Source organism: Sabethes cyaneus, chromosome 1, assembly GCF_943734655.1.
Source record: "Sabethes cyaneus chromosome 1, idSabCyanKW18_F2, whole genome shotgun sequence".
Lineage (NCBI taxonomy): Eukaryota > Metazoa > Arthropoda > Insecta > Diptera > Culicidae > Sabethes > Sabethes cyaneus.
Window position 1 is genome coordinate 24,098,271 of NC_071353.1, and position 24,980 is coordinate 24,123,250.

At 39.1% G+C, this 24,980-nt stretch overlaps 2 protein-coding genes across 2 annotated transcripts in view; both read right to left on the minus strand.

Annotated features, from left to right (window-relative positions):
- LOC128735021 (uncharacterized) overlaps positions 1–20,318 on the minus strand; it is a 72,245-nt gene extending 51,927 nt beyond the window's left edge. The window contains exon 1 of the mRNA XM_053829481.1: positions 19,878–20,318. The gene's annotated coding sequence lies outside the window, so the exon portion shown is untranslated. The remainder of the gene's footprint in view (positions 1–19,877) is intronic.
- LOC128745481 (uncharacterized) overlaps positions 1–24,980 on the minus strand; it is a 200,646-nt gene that overhangs the window by 161,411 nt on the left and 14,255 nt on the right. The gene's annotated exons all lie outside the window — the stretch shown is intronic.

The following is a 24,980-nucleotide window of genomic DNA, read 5'->3' on the forward strand; positions in this document are numbered from 1 at the left end:
TAAGCAACACAACGATTTACTATAGAGTATAGATGATTGATAATTCTTTGTTCCCCTAAGTGCATATGAATTTCGTTCATGATAATTTTTTTGTTTAGATTATAGTCACTTTAACATTTTTAGATCATTCGTGACTTCTGCGGGGTTGGGATTTGAACCCGGGTCCTCGGCGTGAGAGGCGTGAATGCTAACCAATACACCGGGACTGACCCCTGTTCATTATAATGTGCGAGACCTATTTACCTTGTTAGTAGCAAATGTTTCCTAGATGATTCAGAGAATCAGGACGCGAGTGTGCGCCGGTGACCCGCCGTCGGAAGCGCCGGCCACTGCGGGGGGACAGCCTCCTGCAGAAACCACTTCTATTTAGGTGCATGCATTTGCCTAGGTTTACAGGCTAGTAGGAATTATCCCGCAGTTGAGTTCGAACGAGCGACAGCGAGTAAGGACAGCGTGTGCCCAACGTTTTTGAAGGTTAAAGGATGTGAATATTTTCGGCCAAATATGACGTTCGGCCTTTTGTGATTCGGCCATTAGATACATTATGCCATTTGTAATTTCGGCCTTTTGTGTTTCGGTCGTTCGTGATTCGGCCATTTGTGTTTCGGCCATTCGTAGGTAATCCCCTTGACCAAAGATCAGCCGCGACAGTTTGTCCGATAAACCGCTCTCGTGCATTATCCGCTATAGCTGTTCGCGCTCGACTGTATCGTATGCTGCCTCAAACGTGAGTACGTTGTACTCCTGTCATTTCTGGAGGATTCGTCGCAGAGTAATGTCACGGTAATTATAGAAATCCGGCCGATGGTCCTTTTTGTAAATGGAACAAACCATACGTTTCATTCATTTATTCGGTGGTTTCTCTTCCCCTCAAATGCCATCTTAGCTTTAGTGCCGAAACAACACGCTTTTAAATTTAGCCACCCGCTCTAGATCACACTGTCGTGAGTCGCTCCTAATCTGAAGTACAACCGCTCACTTGGTTGAGAAATCGTCAAGCCGGCAAGAGTCGCCACTGACATGGGAACAGATACTCATTACTATTGTCAGTATTCACACGAGCGCCTCGTTTCTTGTCGGTATACAACCTCAGTTGCAACCGGGGTTGGTTATCCGATCTGCACTAAGGTTGCTCTTATACCGTCAGCTACCAATCTCTCTCGCGGGAAGACCAACTCAGTACTGCCTTCCAAAAATTCCCGCTTGTTCCCTCAGCATGCGATCAGCGATCGGTTAGCTACCTCGAGAAGGTAGGGATACGGGAACTGCAATGCAAAGGTTCACTAAGTGGGAACTGTAATGTGTCTTGCATCCAGTCATTCGTGAACCACGCAAGCCTCGTGAATATAGAGAACTAGAGGACCCGGCGCGCGTTGCTACGCCATTCCAAAAAGGGGTTAAATGCATAATGCCGAAGATTTGCTTAATTGTAATCTTGCAACCAAGAGCTTTCTTTTTGACGAACCAAGATATTCCTAATTCATACCGCAAATTTCTAATCCCACGTAACAATTTGGGTTTTTTTTACCAACCCCTAAAATGATAATGTTGGCAAAATCGCAATAAAATATCAGTGCAGTTCGTTTGAAATCAGTTGAAAACTGGTAAGAAACCATGGACTTAGAGAAATCAGTTTTGTTCCAAATTTAATTTTAGCATGGAAGGCAACACTTGCGGCCTGCGGCCATCTCGCCCTGAATCATCTAGTGTTACTATAAGCAGTTTTTGGTGGTATTAGTAAAGCCTAATGGTTCATCTAATGTTTTTTGTCGCCCCAGAGAGGGAAGGGGTCACATATTACCATAGAAAAAAACTTTCCTCCAAATATATGGGCATGTGGGAGGCCACATTTGATTTCTCGAGTTATGCAGAAATTTAAGTTTCATTTGTATGAGAGCCCCCCTTCCAGAGAGGAGAGGTGTCTCAATTCGCCATAGAAAAAAAATTGCCTCCAAAAACCTGAGGTTGCCAAATTTGGTTCTATTTTCTTGATTAGTTCCCGAATTATGCAGAAATTTGTAATTCATTTGTATAGGAGCCACCCCTTCTAGAGAGAAAAGGGGTCTTGAACCAACATTGAAAAAATCCTGTCTCTAGAAACCCCCACACGCCAAATTTGGTTGATTAATAATCGAGTTATAAGGAAATTTTTGGGTTATTGGTAAGGAAGCCCCCCTATTAGAGGAAGGATGGGTCTCAATCCACCACAGAAAAAATTTCTGCCTGCAAAAACCTTAGGATGCCAAATTTGGTTCCATTTGCTTGATTATTTCCCAAGTTATGCAGAAATTTGTACTTCTTTTGTATGGAGCCACCTTTTCTAGAAAGAGGGGGGGGGGGATTCTTGAACTACCATAGAAAAAAAATCTGCCTTCAGTAACCCCCCTCATGCCAAATTTGGTTTCATTTGCTTGACTAATAGTCGAGTTATGAGAAACTTTTTGTTTTATTTGCATGAGAGCCCCCCCCCCCTCTTAGAGGAAGGATGGGTGTCAATCCACCATAGAAAAAATTTCCAAAAACCTTCAAAGCCCTTCACATGCCAAATTTGTTTCCATTTGCATAATTAGTTCCCGAGCTATGCAGAAATTTGTGTTTCATTGGTATGGATACCCCCATTCTAGTGGGGAGAGGGGTCTCAATCCACCATAGAAAAAAATTCTGCCTCTAAAAACCTTTACTTGCCAAATTTAATTCCATTTGCTCTATTAGTTTCCGAGTTATGCAGAAATTTGTGTTTCATTTTTATGGGAGCCCCCCTTTCTAATGGGGGGAGGGGTCTCAAACTATGCTAACAACATTCCTCACATCATACGCAATGTATATGCCAAGTTTCATCAAAATCCGTAGAGTGGTTTGCGAGTCTATACCGGACACACGAACAGCATTTCATTTTTATATATATAGATAGATAATATTGAGGCAGCTTTCTGACTAATCTCAAACCTGCTTGAAAAATTTCAACCACTAGGCCGAAAGCTGTTTTATAGCGGTTACCCAGGAGACTCTTTGAATGTTGTTAGCTGTTCTATAAAATGCTCGTAGTGCTGCTTGGAAAGTTTGACCTGCATTTTAAAGATTCAAAGGTTGTTTTTAAAAATTTATCATTATTCACATTTTTCAGTACGGGGTCTACGTGTGGCAGGTTAAGACATGTTTAAACTAACTATTTTCGTATGTTTATGTAAACTGAAATAAGAGATCTATATTTGAAACTTCGTTAAAAAAATTTAATTAACAAGAAATTTTACTAGAAGAGACCGATTATGTCCAATCACCAAATGAAAATTAGGTTGCGTAATTGCAAATCAAACAGATTTAAAAACATTTGCGGTATCAGGATTAGCGCAAATTTTACTTCCAGCATCTGCCCAAAAGCCAAAAAATCAATTTTGTTCCACGTTGTGGAATAGTAAGAAGCCAAATTACCTATGTAAGTACCAGTCATGTTATACAGAGAAGAAAATATCGTCACGAGTCAGCCACTGCGAAACGAAGCGTAACGCGAAACCATAAATTTTGCCAGCTAACTATCGCAATCAATACCGCTTTAGCCCATTGTCGAGCACAAATCATCTGTTTAGTTCCAGCTCTGCCAGCAGCAATCAGTATAAAATAGTTGAAACTGGAATGTCCTTCTGCAAATCTAAAAACTAATTTATTCTATTCAATATGAAAACTATATTAAATAAACCTATTTCTCTTGATTCAAAAAAAAAAAACAAAATCAAATTCGAATCGCAAACATAGCAAACTTGCATCTTGTAAGAATCACTTCGGAAGCTCTGCTCGGGATTGTCTCAGCTAGCACACCAGTCAAAGTTTTGCATCCGTACAGCCCGCTCCTTCACCTCGAATGTGCACTCGAAAATGCAAATTAATCACTTACAATAATGAAGTAAGAAGGCAGAGCTTCCTGGCCCCGGTCTGCATTACGTAACTTTCAGTGCGCATCGGTGCGGATAAGAGTATGTATTTAATTCGCTTAGTACCTAGTACGGTGCTTCACCTTCAACCGGTTTTTTTTCTCCTCAACCTGATCTAGCATAGAATCGTTTAATATTACCGTACATTTTTTATTCGTTTCGGAAAACAGACTCCAATAACCATAAACTAGTGAATATAAAAAAATTGAGGAAAAAAGTGTATGTAAAAGCGAGCACAGCAGGAAAGGATCCCGATGTTGTGTATGTTTCGACCAGAAGGAATACGGCGAGAAAAGAAAGAAAGAAAGAAAAAACTCCGACCGGTTCGCGTTGTAAGATATGATTATTGTTATGAATGGAGCTGTAGATGCTCTTGGAAAATGTCTCGGATTATCCGGCCCGGAGGCAGTGTGCAAGCTGAAACTTTTTTTTTCACGGGAAAAATGTAAGTCGAAATGTAGAGCAGGGAATTAATATTAATGCATTCGAAGAAACCGGTGCGTTGGTTATAAAACATTGGGGATGGGCGTCCTGTGGTGGATCCTGAACTGCGGCTGTTACCTGGCGTTATTGGCCGAAAACAAACTTCTTTTTTTGTGGTTTTCGTTGAATTTTATCGAACTGTGTATATTCAGTGGGATAAGTTTCATTCGACATACGCACGCACACACTTATAAGTTGTTGCCATCGATGTATATTGCAATGTTTAATTCCATGACTTGGTAGATCGAAAGAACTTCAAATTTTATGAATACCGAAAGACTGTTTTTTGCGTCTTAAGGATTGGAAAAAATGGATAATGTTTGAAGGCACTGCTGTCAATATCAACTTAACTAAAGGACATAAGAAGCATTGGTCAATTAAATTATTCATAAAAAAACAATTGAGAATTGAGGCAAAATTGCCTAATTGTACTCCGGAAGAATAGGATACAGACTGTGAAAGGTCGAACCATCATAGGAAAAAATCCCTTTTACGACACTGATTTTGTTTCCCGTTATAAGACCCACGTCAACATTTTTTTATGGATCATCATCGTTATTATATCGGCACAACCATAACGATTACGGCTGTATTGAAAGTTCACCTTACTTGAAACAAGCTGCCATTGTTTTCTGGTTACGTCATCGAAGAATAATATACACGTAGGCGTCCCGTTTATTGGTACTCTGCCTTAATGTCGTTCCACGATGCGTAAAAGGTCTATTACACCCCCGCCGGCGGAAAGCGCTATGCCTCGGTACTTGAAAAGTAACTTTACGAATGAAATTTCAAATTAAAATTCTTGTACTTATGAGCCGTAACATTACGCACCCCTCAGATGAAAACACTGCACCAAAGTTTTTTTTATACAACAAAACATGAGATTAAAATTATTATTAATAGCATATAATAAAAACCTGCGCAGCACCAACGACGGCATTTATTGAACACTATTTCGAACCAGTTTCGTTCCATCAAAACAATCATTTCAACAACAACAACAACAAACCGGCTGGTTCGAAAATTTCATTTTCCCAGGGGATAGCGAACTTCTTGGCTGTTTGTTTATGTGCCCTGTTATCGGCTCTCGAGGTAAAAGCAGCGGCTGGAAAAAGCGTAAAATCAAGTCACCGTAATATTTCGCCTTTTTTTATTTTCATCCTTTTTACGTTTATTCCCAGAGTTTACTGTCGGATGTTCATAGCGGCAGCACGTGTACATCCTGCAAAGTGAGTTGATTTTTTTTCTCGAAACAGAGCCCAGGCAATGATTCTCATCGATTGAAGTAAATGAAGATATCGGGGGAAAATGGGTTTTATCGGCAATGTCATCATGTTCCGCGTTTTCGATGATTTTTATTACCGTCATCCCTAGTGTCGGTTACAAGTACTTTATCTGACTGAAGAGAATATGAAATCTGATCTGAATTCTGCGAAAACTTTAGCGGTAAAATTGGTAGCTCAGCAGAAAAATAAATTACATCAATATTTGATAACTTGTGCCTGAAATGCCTGCAATTGAACAGCGGTGATTTGCGATAACTTCTTATTGAGTATTTAACTAGTTCATTTAACAGATTGCACTTTGACTGTGCTATAGGTAATTCAATATCGTTTTAAGCATTAGCCCACACAATTGTGTAGGTGAAAGCTTTTGGCAAAAAGACTATGTATTTAGGAATCGTTCACATAACCTACAAAATGCAAAAATTGCGAAACGTTAGACTAAAAGTTACACTTTGTATTCCAGTAGTTAAATAAGTGCTAGAAAAAGTACCAAAGCAACAATTCTAAAGCCACTTGGTTTAACTTGAAACCTCTGGTTTTATTATAGTATTGCGCAATACAAAGATGATACAAGTCAAAACACACTTGTAGCTAGCTATAAAGCTAACATAAAACTATTAATAAAGCAAATTTTTTGTGGTGTTGCTTATATTACCACGATAAAATTAGTTGGCTGCGGCACATCTCTTATAAACTTCCTATTAGTGGGGCGTAGCAATACAATACGGTGTATGAAGGTTATACCAACCTTCTGAAGAGTGGGTTATTTGGTCAGAGGTTATAAGGTTCTAGTGAAGCTTCTAGTTTTATTAGCAGTATCATAAAATTGGTCACGAAAACCACTAGAGGAACATAACAAAACTTAATTTGCTGCTAGGGTAGCTATTTCACAGCAACGATTTTCCGAAAAATAGCGATAAGCCGTTCTGAAAAGGGAAAATGCGCTGTATTTTATTAATAAATTTCACCAACACCACCAATTTCAACACATTTTCAACCCTCTTCTCTTGAGTGCTTAAAGACCAATGTTGTATTCGAAAATAACAGGGCTATGCAATGGATTGTCATGACTTGACACTTTCAAATACTAACGATCAGCCAGTTCTTGCGACACCAATTGACGAAAATAGCCTGCAGCTTTTGTATATTACGACAGTCTTCAATTGACCGTACAAAAAAGCAAAGCCATGGGTTTATACCGTCTTTAGACATTACCCTTCTTTATCGACAGACTTCGTAGCCGGCTGTTAGAGTACAGGAAAATTACGGGGCCAGTGCAACGATCCTATTGACTCTAACTAGCAAGCACCGCCTAGCCGAGATTCGAACATACGACGACTAGCTTGTTAGATCAGCGTCGTACCTCGGGCTAACTGGGCGGCTGACCGACTGACCGTACAACTAGATACAATTTCATATTGTCTGCATATATTAACTTACAGTGTGACACATATATATTTGAACAAAAATCATTTTATGCTTGCAACGGCATATACAATTAATACAATCAAACTAATACCGTGTGTGTCATTATGACACAATTCTTACATTTTCGTATTGTGTCTCGTTTGGTGTACACGTACCAATGTTCGAGTTACGGTCGTTGATAATAAATAATTCCGAAACGGTGCTGCATGCAGCACTATTTTTCGTGACCTCAAACTTCTTCTTCTTTTTCTTCAGCAGCATAGAGCCGGGGTGGCTCGTGCTGTTTTAAGCACTCGTCTCCATTCAACTCGGTCTTGGGTCACTCGTCGCCAATTTCCTAGTCGTCTCAGAAGTCGCAAATCGCTTTCGACCTGGTCGAGCCATCGTGCACGTTGGGCCCCCCTGTTCCTGGTGCCGGTGGGGTTGTTGAAGAGGACTATTTTTGTCGCACTGTCGTCCGGCATCCTTACGACGTGTCCGGCCCACCGTAGCCTGCGAACTTTCGCTAGATGTACGATGGGAGTCTCCCCAAGCAGTGCCTGTAGCTCGTGATTCATACGCCTCCGCCAGTCTCCGCTTTCAGTTTGTACTCCGCCAAATATCGTGACCTCAAACATCTCGGCATAAAAAGAGGATTTGCATACTATACAGTAAAAAGATTTGTCGAGACGGTATCTGTCGAAAACCGTCAAAAAATCGGGCAAAAAAGGAAGCTTTAGAACTGCAGAGATCAAAAAAGTCGATCGAGCGAATTCGTCGCAGTTGCGACCGGTCCGCACAGAAAATGGCAGTTGAGCTGAATATCAACAAAGAATCTCTTCGTCGAATTTTGAAAATGGATCTGATCTGTAATGTTTTCACACCATTACAAAAACGTGAAATCCTTGGATTAACGGAAGCAGCAAAACAAAAATGACAGGAAAGATGCAAACTACTGCTCCGTCGGCACGGGGTTCCGAAGTGATCTTTTCTGATGAGAAGTTGTTTGTTCTTCAAACCCCGCGCAAAATGATCGGTTGTGGTCGTTTTCGATCATCGACGTTTCAAAGCACAAACGGAATGTACCACGATACCAGAATTCATCAGCGGTCATGGTGTGGGGAGGCATTTCAAAGAAAGGGAAACTTTCGCTTGTATTTATTGAAAAGGGTGTGAAAATTAATGAACTCCTGCCCACACTGCAAATCTTGTGCAGACGTGGGGCAAAGTCAATCACGACGGATTTCATATCGAAAAAGGAATGGTCTCCAAATTCTCCTGATATGGGGGTACATGCAGCAGAAGCTCAAGGATTATAAATATCGTAATTTAGATGAATTTGAATTAGTTACCAACAAGATATTGGATGACATTCTGATGGAATTAGTGCGTACCGCATGTAACGACTTGAAAAGCGTGTTACCCAGGCAAAAGGCGATTCAATAGAGCAATGATTGTTTGTTGCGTTTTGTATCTATGGGTAAACAACGTCTAAAACTTCGAAATGAAGCCTTTAATTACAAAAATATATGACTTTGTTTTTACTCGAATATATATGTGTCACATTGTACAACCGTTACCAAGAAGCAAAGCTATGTCACTGAAGTACAGCGAGAAAAGCAGTGGGCCTATAAGGCTGCCTTGTGGTACGTCCGATTAGTTTGAAAAAGGAGTGGATAAACAGGAATTTCGCTGTAAAGGTAGTGTTCTACCTGCTTAAGTAAGAAGTAGGGAGCTTAATCACTCAGTAAAACTTTGTTAAACCAAACCGAGAAAATTTTCGTAAAAGTAGTCGATGGTCAATACGGTCAAACGCTGCCTTCAAATCGGTGTACACTACATCGATTTGGGTCTTCTGCTCCAAGTGCGGGATGCAAGTCGACGTTAAACCTATAAGGTTAGCGCAAACGGATAGTTCTGACATAAAAGAAAGAAAACTTGTTCCGTTTAAATTTCACTATCAATTTTATTCACGACAGATACGTATTTCGCCTACGACTTGACGGCTTCGTCAGTGTCTGTCTGTTTTTAAACTAAAAACTTGTATACTTGCTTCTTTTCAGAAAATTTTAGAGCCGTGAGAGCCTTCATTTGATACCAGGACCATTAAAATCGGTTCATTTTTGCTCGTCATTTATTCATCTTGTAAAAACAGATTCCGGACTTGCACCTTTCAGCCCCTTAATACTAGAACTAGGTTTTCATAAACTGGATATCTATACATTCTAAAATCCTAGATTACTTCATTAAGGGGATCAGTTATACCTGCATTGCTACGACAAGCACGCACTCATGCTCCTTGGCATAAATTCCTCTGCATTTTTCATTGTACCGATAACTTCTCTAAGCCCATGCCGTATGAACTTCTACGAGACACTGAATTTCAATTTAAAGAAAAACTTATTTCAGCAGCTTGAAGATATAATGAAAAAGAATGAACATAGGAATAACTAGACTAATTTAGCTTTCAGGTTCTGGCTATGTTTACTCATTACCACACGTCAGCGTTATTTTGACAGTTTTCCCGTAGGGTACCAATCAAATTCAAGCAGAAGGATGTTTTTGTTGAATTTTGCATTAACAGCATTAACATCTCCAGGGTAATTCTTATTCGGATTCGAGGATACTTACACAGAAGATCTCGTACTCAATAGTTATACATGTTGCAAAAATAAAATAAACAAGGGGCACAAAATACCTGAATAATATCACAAAAGATCAGAATATTGCTCGCAGCTATGGAGTCCACATAAAATAAAATCTGCAGATTGGTGCCGACAACCGTTACGCGCTAATGGAGTAAAAAACTAAACTGACATTTCAATACGAGAAAAATAACGAGGGAATTTACGCAGAATCTTCTCAAGTTTCGTATGTGCGTACCTATAATATAAAAATAAAACAAACGCTTTAAAGAATGTACTCGAGAATAAAGAATGTCGGCCAAATAAATAAATAGATCAAGCTGAATAAGTTGCTCTTTGTCTAATTCTAAAAGAGCCTCCCATTCCAACCGGGATTCATCTGACAGCTGATAATTACGTTAAATTCTATTGACCTTCGCAACCAATAATTAATTTAAGCTGAAAAAACTTTCTCTACAAAGTCTTCCGCCAATTTCTTCAGAATTTAATTTTTGTTTATAAAATCTCAATTGAGTTGTACCACCTACTGTTTGTTTTTTTTTTTTTTCGTTTACCCGGCAAGATCTTAAGCTTCCGAGGGAGAAACAATTTATTTAACAAAAAAAAAGAAATGCGAAAGGTACCGTTCTGATACAAATTTTGAACAGTCTCAAAATTCTAATATAGTTAAAATTTTCGCTAGAAATAGAGTGTTCATTCCAATGCCTTCTGTATCGGTGACGTATAATTAGACTATATTTCAATTCCATTGGCAGCATTTGCAATCGCATGTTCGAAGCATAAACAAGCACGGTACCTTACGGGCCGTGCTCGAAAAGCAAACCGAGCCGGCTGATCAGCAGGACACTTTTTGCCCGCTACGAACCGTCCGGTACGGTCGGTAGCACGGTAGCTTTCAACTTTCAAGCATTAATTGAAAGGAACAGTTTAAGTCAATTACCTGTTTACCGCAATTTACTGCCTGAGTGGTTGAGTCACCAGAATTTTCCACTGCTTTCAGTATCCTATTTTCGAGGGGCGTATCAAAACAACTAACCGTTCGATGGCAAATGCGCATCTCGCTTCTATACAGTCGGATTGGGATTCGCCCCATCAGTTGTGGTCGTTGCTTTAAATATTCCATTGTTTGGAACTACTGTGAGCGAACGAAAGTTTTGTTGTGACACACATACATGCACTCACACAGCCAAACGGGGACAATCGAGTCTACTAAATTTTCGCGAATTTTCTTCCCGCAAATGTACGATACGACTGTGTTTGGTGTGCGGTATTGGGTGAATATGAAAATACGCCGGAAAAGAGTATCGTATCGCATCGTAGAAGAACTTTCTTGTCACTTTCGTCCTCGTTGGTATTGCTTTCCCAAATTGGAACATACAGGAAAATACCATCGTATTTCTCCGGCGAAACTTTGCCGCTGCCGATATGTTTCGGAGCAAAAGTTTTCCGGTTGAAATTATGAACTCTTTTGTGGTTCCTAGAAGTCGCAATGGCAAGCGCGGCCGAGTAGACGATTTTCCCGCTGGGAAAACGCGTTACTGCAGCGGAGCAGCTGTTTCGCTCCGAGCAATGCTGGATGCTTTGTTAGCCGGTTGTTCGTACAGAGGGGAAGCGTTGCATCTGATGTTGCGCTCTATTGTGTGTAATTTGTGCCAATCGCGCCGGAAATTGCGCGCTGCTTCTGCAAAAAATAAGTAATTAAACTAACGAGTATAGAACGTATTTTTCTTCCATGAAACCAGGTGGCTTGGGAGGAAATTTTCGCCACAGGCGAATGCCAGTGATTAATGTGGTGCTTTGGGAAAGAATCGCATTAGAACAGTGCAGCAACGCAATTGTTTTATTGCTTGTTGCATTCGAATGATTAACTTCCGAACTTCATAACGTAAGGATGAAATATTGCAGTTTGTTTTCAGTTTTCACTATTTTAAATTATGTTTTCGAAAATACATATAGATTGACTAAGCAAAATACCCATAATTGTTAATTACTGCTGATTAGATTCTAATACAATCTCGATGTGCACTGTCGGACACACTTTACAAACGCATTCTACTGTCAGGACATCAAATTATTGTCATCATATGAGGGGCCTATTTCCTGATATGGAAATAAATGAAATCGCATCTGCATGCAGTTGTCATCACAGGCTTGTGAAGGAAAATTATATGTACTTAAATTTGATTGGTCAATCCCTCAATTATGACAATGCTTAAGGTTTGTTCATTTATCGATAGAGAATTTTCTACAAAAAATTGTTTGCTTATGTTATCTAATTCGTAGAAAAATTTCTGAATGATTGATATAAATTACTTCCAAATTGGCTGCGAAATGAGTGACTTAGCATTCATGTTCGTTTTATTATGCTCGCATTTTTAGATTTCTTGGAATGACGCCCTACTTTCCAGTATGACGTAGTTCTACGTATAAATTAGTATGAAGGAAACTTATTTGCGCTTCGTTGACCAAGTGCTCACAACAAAAATGCATGCTGATGTCGTTGCACAGTGTTTACGAGCGAAGAAAAACGCACTTTCAGGTTATTCTTGTTTACATTAATGCTTTTGCTCACACATTTCAACGTTGTTGAAACATTTCCAGAACAATTGCAGCCACAGACACCGCTCTGCTAGCACCACTGCCACCCAGAAAGGGAATCGACCGATGCAACATTCAACTTCAACCAACTTCAGCTGCATGAAACGTAAAACCATCACCATCACCGGCACTGGACTGAGACCGCACTGGGTAGGGTCAGTCAGTTCGATCTCATACTCAAAGTATTCCCCGAGCACAGCCCACTAAACAAACCGGCACAATGTGAATGCTTTCGTATTTTCAATTGCTCTTTTTTGTTTTCACAGAAACCTGAGAGCCAACGGATGAGGTCGTTCCGGGCTCGCTGCTACGCGTCCGATCGGCAGGCAAGCTGTCATAAAATTTCCCAAGTTTACTGCAAGTATCGGTTTCGATATACCTGCAGTGCAGGCAGCCAGATAAAGGATTGCTATTAGTTTTATAGCTGAACGAAGAACGAACCGGTACTACTGAAGCCGAATCCATGGTAGAGGTTTTTTAATTTTATTCTAATTTCAGTGACTAAGTATTGACTAGTGATTTAAAATATTCGCATTAATTTTTGTTATGAAATAAAGCAAGCAGCGTGACATACAGGTTAATGACTACAAAACTTTAAATAAAAGAAATGCAAACTCCACAAAACAACTAAAAATTATAAAGTACTGATGATTCATACAAATAACCAAGTTTAGACGGCCAAATGCAGACCTCGTTCATCATCACCGATGTTACCCTAGTCGTAGAACGAGAAAGGTTTCAGGTTTAACAGTGTGTATGATATGCACACGCTTCACTCACACTGCGAGGCATCTAGTTTGGATCGCACAGTGAGCCAAACACAACCGTGCGTAAATAGAGATCACACAGAAACAAACCCCTGCTAATAACTGTGCGCTCGCTGTTGAAACGAATCAGCCAGCGAACGAACGAGTCAGCTTGGTTGGTAAATAACATTTTGTTCGCTGCTGGCTTTCTCACAGTTTTATGGCCCTCATCGTCCTCGTCGTTGCCGTCGTCTTGGCAGCACTTTGTGTGTAGCGTGAGCTGTACTGTATACGAGCTGAACTTAGTTCAATCGGCATCCCACATGAACGTGGTGGAAACTCTAACCTAGCGTGTCGCATTTGCCCGTAGGGTGGTTCTTTTTTTTCAATTAACATATATTTTTCTTAATATCAAACTGGATTCTTAAATATCAAAAATGCTCTAGAAAAATTTCGTAAGCTTAAAATCATGCGTTATATAGAAATTCACACCGAACAAAAATATAAAATCTTTAAAATTACTATAAATTTTACTATCTACAGCACTTTTTGGTGTAAGTTCATGGTACACTTTTTTCAATTTTCAATGTATGTGATTTGGCAACAATGTAAGTACACTATTTCAATGTGGTTTTCGAATTTTTGAAACAGTGAAATACATTTTTTTGGTTGTCCATTTTTATTCGAGTAGTGATGATACTCATTTAACCGCAAATTACCGAAAATTGGATTATGAAGTCACAATTTAACCACTAAATATTGGTAAAAAAATTAAAAACAAAATTGTCAAGCCATATTGAAATCTGCAACTAAAAAAAGCAAAGCCTTGGGTTCTTGTGCTGCCCAGTTAGCTTCGAGGTACGATGCTGGCCTAACAAGCCAGTCGTCGTTTGCTCGAATCTCGGCTGGAAGGTGCTGCTATAGAGTCAGTAGGATCGTTGCACTATTCCAGAAATTTCTGAAATATGTCGCTTGCTCTTGCAAAATCAAAAATGGTATGAAGCAAAACCGAATGTTGAATTTTGATTAGGTTAGGTAGACTACCCGTAGTTGCACTCCGTGATTGGCCGAACCAGTAAGATTGCACAAAGAACCAATTAAATGGTGCTTGGGAGTAGCATTGCATTCTCTTTGTGCAACTTCTACTGATTCAATACTTTGAAAATTGATCAATAACGACGTCGGTCACGACCAAAAGGTTGCACTGCATGGGAAAAGGAAAAGGAATATTAGTCCGATACTTGTTGCTGCTAGAGACCGCGGGTACCACTGCATCTCCATCTCCACAAGTATCACGGGATAGGATTTGTGTTAGCAGGGCAAGCTACAGATCAGGGTTCATCTTGGTAGATGTTAGGATTCAATGAAACAACGCGCACGTCAGTGATTACATTTCATCTACTACAAAAGCTTTCCGCGATCACTACATATTACAGATTGCCATTTAAAAAGCGCGTGCAACGTATTTGAGCCTGAATTCGTTAGGAGAATATGAATATTATGCTTTGAACATTTATTTACGTAAGTAAAATATAAACTAAGCCCGCGCGAATCCGCTGTATGGACGGAAAATATTGCATCCGTCTTGTAGACAAGGTTGACGATTTATCACGAATGTTTGATTTGATTTGATTTGATATTTTCACGCACTTTTAAGATAAAGATGTCGTGGTGGTCATTAATCACGCGTTCTAATTCGTTTACGAACCAGTAAACTTTACTGGTCCAGGAATTTATCGTTTCATAACAAAGATCATACAAATAATGTATTTGTATTATTGTAAATTACAATAAAAACTATTTTTCTTATTCTTATTAATACCATCACAGCCACAATAAAGGATTCCTGGAAATAATTTTAATTATTTCTAGTGATAGAAATATTTTAAATTATTTTCTTGTCTGTATTAACATTTGGAAAACATCCGAGATACATCGCAAATGTTAAATCGGCCAGGCCAACTGTGAAGTATTGCCGCAAAGACGATTCTGTGAAATGTATCTTGTGTGAATAAGTTTTTCATACATACATACATTTCTGAATCAGCAGGGAAAGAAGAAACGGGGACGTCTCGTACCAACCGTTCCTGATAAATTATTCAGCTTTGTTACGTTGGGAGTATTTAGCTAGTAAAGATTGAATAATACTCCGGACCTTCGAGAATGAACTTATGGCATTTAGGCCAAAAGTCCGGCTGCAATAGGCCAAGGTTATAGCGCCTTATTTCGCTCTCTGCAAATAGATGAAACTACCAAAGATGTAGTAAAGAGTACGATCTACCAAAGATGTGTTAGGATAAAAACATAAAAGAAGTAAAATATTTGCTTAACAAACTAACTTAAATGAAGAAATGATGAGAATGCATTCATTGTAAACCTTGATTGATAAACAAGGCATATGAATTATTTCTGATATGCGTATGTAACAATTGAATAAAATTATTCAAAATTGATACAAAACTAAATTAGTGAAAGATAAAATGTGAAATAATCAATTTAACAAAAATTTAAAATGGAAATAAGTAAGTTAGATTTTAAATTATAAAATTCAAGATGCTACGTTTAGCATGCAGAAAATCATACTCATGATGAATAATTAAATTCAAAACGATCTCACCGGCACTTCCAATGTGTTCTCTCGTTAATTTCATCAGCACATCTATGAATTTGCTGCAATCCAAGATAGTGAAACTAGGTGATATGATAATTGCTTGACCGTTCCTTGATTGGAAACGATGATCTGCAAAAACCACCGTGTCGTATACGACTGTAGATATTTCCGTACACCGAGATTGATTTAGGAAACAAGTGTAATTCTCTCTTATTTGGCAACCCGTTCAGCAGGCTGGAAGAATCCGCAGTTTATGGCAGAGAAAATCCTTTGACTCCAGATTGTCGAACGGGAATCGTTGGTGGTGATTGACCCCACTAGGAGCACCAACCGGTAGGGTTGTAAATTACAATAAAAACTATAATTTAAAACTGCTAGCTTCGAATTTAAATCTGCGTAATTGTTACGGTTTCGGATAAATTTGGTTGTCAAAGTTGTTGCAATGAAAGCCGTGGGCTTAAACCGTCATTGGACATTACCCTTCTTTATCGACAGACTTCGCAGCCGGCTGTTAGAGTACAGGAAAATTACGGGGCCAGTGTAATGATCCTACTGACTCTATCTAGCAAGCACCGCCTAGCCGAGATTCGAACATACGACGACTAGGTTGTTAGACCAGCATCGTACCTCGAAGCTAACTGGGCGGTATTGTTGCAATGAACGAGGCACGAAAGCAAGTGATCCTGATTCCTTGCAAAAAATACTCAAAACCTAGCCTCAGGACCATTACCGAAAACTGAGAATAATAATTATTAGAACAAAATTAAATTAAGAACATTGTCCATTGCGCAACAACTCCAAAATGCTGGTGATTTTTATGAGGATATAGATAATCATCACATTGCATTTTTCCAAATTCAAGACTTAAGACCTTGCAATATCGAAGACTACTACTAAAAATTACATTTCTGTAATTTAGTTTTAAAAAGGTCGCACAATCAACCCTTTCACATGGATTATGCGACCTTTTGAAAACTAAAGCCAGATTTTAACCCTCAATTGATTAACCGAAAGCTCAACGCAATCATAATCAGCTGGGCACAGCACACTGGTCCAGAACCTTTTTTGGTGCGCTTAGAGTTTTGAGCGGTTTTACTTGAAAAACTTGGTTTTAGGTTTATGAAACCTTTGGATTAGTTTCTTAAAATTAAGGGTTCTATTTTCTAGCGAAATTCAAATTTTGATTAATACGCCTAAAAGTGCAATCAAATATTTATTTTCTTTAGTTTTAATACACCACATTGATGTGTTCTGCAAAGTTTTATAGCATATTATTACAAGAAATTTTGCTAAAGACAGTAACCTTCTATCTCTTTAGCAAAGATAGAAAAATCTTATTTCTCATATATGAAAAATCGTTAAAATCAGTTTTTCTATTTTGGCTGTTTTTGTAGTTGTATGACTTTTTCATGTTTTACAAAGTTGGACAAATAGTGAAAATACACAACATTGCTGAATATAGTACACCTCTATCCTTGCTTGTTTAGGAATTGTAGAACTTTTTATATAAAAATACCCTAATTTTGACCCCGAACTGCGCGTTGGACTGTCAGTAGATCCAACACCTTCTACAGCCCTAAACGAAGATGACTTCAGAAACGAAACATCACTGCAGTTACCTTTTCACTTCAATATCACTGCCAGACAGTGGGAGATAGATAGGGGATGGGTCTATCACACATGACATCAACCATGTTTCTCCTTTATTTATTTAGATATGTTATTTTTGCAGTTCATTTGTCATAATAGACGTTAATCCCAATAATTAAAAATTAGTGAAACCAATTTCGAACTTTGTAGCAAGAATCCTAATCTAAACAAAAGTCAATGTATGTTTGCATGAACCGTCATATCTCCGGAAGGCCTTGATGGTTCATTAAGTTGGAAATACATGATTCTTGACATAAGGAAATCAGCAGAGGGGATGATAAAGGGCAGAATATCCTTGACAAGAGTTAGGTCCAAATAAGCAAAAACCTTTGTTTTTCATGCATTATGCGAATTTACAAACTAAGAAGAGATGTACACGTCATTGGAAGACAGAAGGTGACCGATAATGGAAGCTATTGGCAAGGGGGTATCAGTACTTGCGGCTTAGCCAGCACATTCTCCTACAAGGGGGCGGCGCCGCAAATAAGGAAAGAAGGCTTTATTTGTGTTTCATTATCGGGATTTCTAGAAAGAAAACAGCTGTACAAGTGGTTAGACAACAAGAGGGGTCCCGGGCATGATCGGGATTTCAGCTGTAGTTGTTATTGTTTCCGAAAACTGATAGCTTGAAAAATAAAAAAGTTATTCACATTTACGTGAAGACAAAAAATGTTGTCATAGTCGGGCCATGTTGTACAGGTTGGGCCACCGCAGAAAATCTAAGATATATGTATTAATATTCTATATAGAGACATGAAAAGAATGAATTCCGTGAACAACGGCTCATATAGGTACAAATACCCTATTTTTAATTGCATTTTTGCGAAATTTTGGCGATCTTGTAAAATCAATATTGCTACAATCGCCTTTTCCGGAGCGTACAACTACAATGAAAAAAAAACAACAAAAATCTAGGTTTTTAGCGTATCAATTTTGCTTTATTTAATCACATTTTACGTGACTGACATTCTCTAGCGATTATTGCGTTGCTGCGCTTAAAATTATGGTGGCCCAACCATGACTACTCAAGTGGCCCGACCTTTACAAATAGTGCTTTTCTAGTATTTCACCTTAGCCTTCCCAAACACCTTACTGGAGGGGATTTGTCTATAGCCTTGGTGTGCAGCAAAACACACTTCATGCATTTTCAAAATTTATCTCGATAATTACTTTTCATGAATCATTTCTTGAAGAAAAGTTCATTACGCCTAGAAAACTTTTTTTGTAAGATTTAGTCACTGAATTCAGTACGGGTGTTTTGAATACACGATTGAAACGATTGAATTGTCACAAGTAAGCTATCACAGTAAGAAGTTTTACAGTGGTTGTATCATAGATACATCATAGATGATGAGTTACTAAAACTGTAAAATCGCGATGGCCCGACCATAACAGTGGCCCGACGATAACGACAATACCCTATACTGCCGTTCTTCGCACTCGGGTCACATTTTTTATGGATTTTCCTATATAAACGGGGCTATTATGCTAGTAGCGGCAGTATATCTAATGTTCAAACCTGTATCTAATTTTTTACTATAATTCTCACCAATCTGGATGAAAACTGAGTTGAGTTTCTGAGCGTAAAGGAAGATGTATAATACAATAATGTTCCGATTTTGTCAGCCCCATGTTGAATTTTGGGCTGACAAAATTTTCAAAATACAAGTTCTGCTAAAAATTAAATTTTAACCCTCATTTGATCAACCGAAAGCTCAAAGCAGTCTAATCAACCGGGCACAGCACATTGGTATAGAACCTTTTCTGCTGCGCATTAGAGTTTTAAGCGGGAAAACTTGGTTTTAGGTTTATGGATCCTTTGGAAGATTTTCGTAAAATTAAAAGTTTTATCGTCTAGCGGAACTGAAATTTTGATAAATCCCTCTAAAAGTGCAATAAAAATTTACATACATTTACATTTCTATAAACAGAACCCTGCTTTTGGGTCCAAAAACTGCTTCCGTATTTGGGCTCTCCGATGAAAAGTTTTGCTAGTTTCCTGTTAACGGGAAATTAGCAGTCATTACCTTTTCGTCGGAGAGCCCAATTTCGGAAGCAGTTTTTGGGCCCAAAAGCGGGATTCTATTTGTACAAATGTAAATACTGCATTCTTCTTGCCTATCTGAACACAGCGAATATATTTTCGTGAACAGAATTTTTGTTTCAAACGAAAAAACTGCTTTTGAAATTGACAGAATCGATGACTGCTAATTTCACCTTAATGTTATACGATACTTCGTTTTGTTCCCGCCCAACTCAAGTGATGAAAGAACCACCCTGATCATTATCTATGGACATTCATGTGCGGGCCAAAACAAGACAGGCGACGTTTTTACCCATCGTCGTCACCCTCATCGGACCGTATTCATTACTGTATAAACCATCATCATCTTTATCATCATCATCATCATCATCATCATTCAGCTGTTGATCCCCGTTCCTGTGAATATGCTGCGCTACGAGGCGAGCTTGAACTGTCAAAAATTGCATGAACAACAAACAACACAAAGATTAGGGTCACTTACCATTGAACGTTGCGCGTCGTTGGTCTTGGCTCTGGGCTGGCCGGGGTTGGCCAGGATGAAATAATCCGGTCCACTGGTGATTTCCGTATGGAAAATTCCGTCGATGCCAAACTGCTAACCCACGATCACTCACGCACCTTACATACGGCGCTGCGCGAGTAAAATGTCGGAGTTTCACGGCGGACACAACACTTCACTTGGGCTTCGCTCTGCCTTTGTATTTTTTTTGCTGTTGAATCACCTCGAAACGAGCAACACTTTCACATCCAATAATGGGAAACGGAAACACTGCGGTACAATGCCAGAACCACACCACAGAATTGTCGCAAAGGAATAGCACTTTTTACATTTATCTTAACTCGGAAACGCTTCGACTTAGGAACGCGAAGTTATAAAACAAGCAGCATACGAGCGGAAATCAGCCTCTTTTTCGCATTCGAACAAGTTTTAAGTTTAACACAGGCCACGGACACACGAATGAACTGACAGAATGGTGAAGTGTTGCCGAGTGTACGGCTGCGTAACGTCGCTCGCTTCAAACTATACGATTTTGTGGCTATATGCCGCCACACTGGTACGGACATCGGAGTCGAAGCAACAATACCAACAAAATATAAAAACCATCTGCACCCTGCATGTGTGCGTGCGTGCGTCGTACGTTATATGACTGCCAACCCTGCCTGCCAACAGAGTTGAACTGTACAACATGCTCAAGCTCAACTCGAAGATGGAACGTGTCTATACCAACACAGTCATTACTAAAGTGTACTCATTCAACGATGACTCTGCCTGCTGGTGTGCCTGAATGACAAGTTGCCTACCGCTTTAGTTCAGTTCAACTAAAGCGAATTCACGGGTCCGTAATCGGCTAAGTAGGGTTAAAGTTGTTACAATGCATCAAATAGTTTTATGCAAAATGCAATATAAAAGTTATTTAATGGGCCCTTCTTTGCAATATGTGCAAATTTCAACGCATTGAAATTAATTTTACAAGTTCCTGCTGAATGAAAAAGAAAAGTATAATAATTACGTGCGAAAAAGAATTGTCAAAATATATTGCAATTCAATAATCTGGGCTCACTGGCAGCGGTGGGTTGGCTGCAGTAACACACCAACACATTGATATACGGTAGCATAAAACCGACTGTTTTATGTGGTGTGCATGTTGTGCTGTTTACCGCTTTGCTGCTTTTTTGTCATTTTGCTTTGGCGTATTCGGCGGCTGCTTTTACGTTTTGCTTCTTCCAGCTTCTATCCACTGACTGCACGACCAAATTGCTAACCGTTGGCCTCGTCAGCCGAGACTGCTTCTATGCCTGTATGTATAGCAGGTATGTTGCCATACTATGCTGAAGCGATGTGGCAGCCTGGCAGCGGTAAGGGTGGCTTTGTTCACGTGAAAGTCTACGAGCAGAGCAGCATAAGTAGGTAGGTACGACCGCTCGCTTCGACTGCGAAGGGCTTCATCGCTTTGCTTCACGATAACATGCTGCATCACTTACCGTGGTGGGTTGTTTCTGAAATACATACGATGTTGGTTCATGCTTTTTCCGAAGGGCTTCCATTGGACTTGTTTTTATCGTTTTTCTACAGTTGTGCTTCGATTTTGACATACCAAAATTGAATGTACCGTGCCAGCACCATATACAAGACAGTGCCTAATTTAGTTGCCGATTTTTCATAAATATTGACTAAATTTTAGCTTTAAACAATTTAATCATTACGTCCGAGATTTAAAATTATTAAAATGGTTTGAATAGTTAAAATCTCGTTAATATTTATGAAAATTCTGCAACTATTGAAAATTAGGCTTAGTCATGAATATGGTGCTGGCACGGTAATTGTCTTTCTTATTCTTTTGCGTTCAATCAAGCATTTAATTTCAATGTTAACATTAGTCTAAACTAAATTTTAAATTTTTTTATTTTTTAAAATAAAATTTAAAATTATTTATTATTAATAAAATGTATTTTTATTATAGTAAGTAGGCTTGGCATACACTTTTCGCTTCGATTCTGCTCTTTTGATTACTGTACCTCAGCGAAACAGAATTTGAAAAGTGATGTATGGGGCATTTGTAGAGCTTGTAATTATCTATGATATTGCTGAAGAAAGTAAAGCTTTATCTTTAGTATTTACGGCGCTATAAGGCTGCTACCCTCTTGGTAGCAAAAAGAGCACTCTTTTTGCTACCAATGGCATTGCAGCCCTACAGCGGGTAAATATTAAAGATAAAGCTTTACTTTCTTCAGCAATACAGTGGTAACCCGATTTTGTCACTCCCCGATTTTGTCACTCCCCGATTTTGTCACCCCCGATTTTGTCACGTTTTTGACCTGATTTTGTCACCCCCGATTTTGTCACGTTTTTTACCCGATTTCGTCACGCTTTTGATTTATCGAAAGCTTAGTTTGAAAATCATTTTCAAACATGTCAAATGTGTTGAAACACTGTGAAAAGAACTGTGTTGATTATCGTGGAGTTTCCACAAAAGTTGTTTCTTATCTCCACAACTATAATAGCTAGAAGGTCACTTTCTTTGGCAAAGTTCTTTAAAATAATCTTCTTAAAAATTTTGTAGAACATTGTTTTGCTCTATCTCTTACTGCTTGAAAAATAAATTCTCTATCTTACTTTTAGGGGGGTTAATCAAAGAATCGTTCATACCATAAGAAAGAGTTTTTTACGCTGTGAAATTTCTTTGAACATAGTTAACCTGTATAATCAACCATTTCGGCGCAATTAAAAAACGCGTGTTTTCATACCTGTGGGACATGTGCTGTCGCTGTGAACAGGTAACAAATGTCCACAGAGAGGTAGAAGGAAGTGCGAAATGTCCTAAAAGTGATCAGAATGAAATATATGTAGTTCGTTCTAAGTTATCTGCAAAAAAATAAAAATTGAAAAAATACCCGATTTTGTCACTGTCCCGTTTTTGTCACCCCTAAATTCATCATGGGACGCAAAATCGGGTCATTACTGTATTATAGATAATTACTAGCTCTACAAATGCCCCATACACCTCTTTTTCAATTCTGCTTCGCTGAGGTGTAGTAAGCAAAAGAGCAAAATCGAAGCGAAAAGTGTATGCCAAGCCTGATAGTAAGACTATTTAACATTAACTTGAAAATTTGAGGCTTCCTGAAAATTTTTGCAAAACTAAAACAAAGTCGGAAAAACTATGTTTTACCACAAGCATAGTAAAATTAAAAAAAAAACATTTTTATTTCGGATTTCGTTTCTACAGTAAGACGACGAAATAAGGACATGGAATAAAGACTTGGTAGTTGGAACTGCAGATCGCTAACTTTCGTGAGGGGCGACAGGGTTAGAACCCCGAAAGTTCAGCATCGCGGTACTGTAGGAGATCTGTCGCAAAGGCGAGAAGGTGTGGAGAATTCGTGGCAGCAAATTCCAATTTTATCAGAGCGGTGGAGCGACCAACGAGCTGGGCACGGGCTTCGTAGTGATGGGCAGAATGAAGGATCGCGTAATGGACTGGAAAACGATCAACGAGAAAATATGCAAGTTGAACAAAAAAGGCCGTTTCTTCAACTATATCATCATAAACGTGAACTGTCCACACGAAGGTAGGCCCTATGACGCGAAGGAAGCGTTCTATGCGCAATTGGAGGCGACGTATGGCAACTGTATACCACGAGACATCAAGGTCGTCATCGGGGATATGAACGCCCTGGTCGACAGGGAAGCAATGTATAAATCGGTAAACGGGCCCAGTAGCCAACACACCGACACGAACGATAACGGCCAGCGATGCATCAACTTTGCAGCTTTCTGAGGCCTAGTGATCAGAAACACTTTCTTTTTTCGCAAAGATATCCAAAAACCCACCTAGAGATCACTTGACCAACGAACTTTGAGCCAAATCGACCATGATTCTCAACAATGGCAGGTTTTTTGAATATCACTTCAACGTATCCGTATGGTCTCTATGAATATCGAATGGAATCATTACCTTGTAGCAGTACAGGTGCGGTCAAAACTCTCGACGGTTTATACCTCGCGACAAAGCCACCCTCCTCGGTCAAATATTCGGAAATTAGACAACCCGCGTGTACTGGATGAAGCCCTCTACCTTCCTCTGTGGAGCTAGATGCTTCGACCCTCGAAGAATGGAGTAGGATACGCTCGGTCGTTAATTCCAGTACCAACAAGCGATGGAGAAGAAAAAACGATCCTGCGTAGGAAAAAGCGCCAGAAGGAGGACAGAGATCGTGAAGAGCTAGAACAACTATTCTGGACTAATAACACGTGCAAGTTTTACGAGACAATGACCCAACAAACACCGAAGCTGAATTAAAATGCTACTGATTTGATTTCGACTGATTTAACTCTGTATACAGGTGGTAAACGCTGAATAAATTTAAGCAAAGGCTTCTGTATTCTAGAAGTGTTGAACCAGTTAACGAATGCACTGTAAATCATCTGCTTCACATAATAGTGTCACAAGCAGATTAGGCGCATCTTCAACCTTCAAACTCTCCACAACCCGTCAATATTCTCAATAATTATGCTATACTAGCTGAATAAACGATTTTTCATCTAAATAAACAGCCTCCCACGAAATATTTATGCGCTGATTAAATATTTTAGCAGTCATTATTATTCAGCCGTAGCTGAATATGCATCGAATAAAATTTATGTAAACAATTACAATACTTTACAGTACTTATTCAGCCGAAATTGGAGAACTTACGCAACCTATTTCGTTTGAGGCAGAAAAAACACTTGTTAAGCAATTATATCACCCTTTATATAACCTCTGTGCGCCTTGTTTTCAGCTTTGCGCAAATTGGTTATTCAAAAACGCACAAAAGCCTCTATTAAATTTTATTGCAGCTTCGAAAGCAGCTATTAGCAAGCCCGAAGCTTGATAAAATCACCAAATTTACATGTTTAAGAGCTAATAAAAGGTTTTTATTTCTAAAACTAAACCATAGTTCAGCCCCAGGTAAAATAAACTCAGCTATAAAAGCGTTCGATCAGCCAGAAGTTGTTACTTGGGTAGCTGCTTTCAAAGCTACAATAGAGCTTAACCGTTACGTGTACGGGAAATTTAACACCCATAAGTGTTCGGATGGG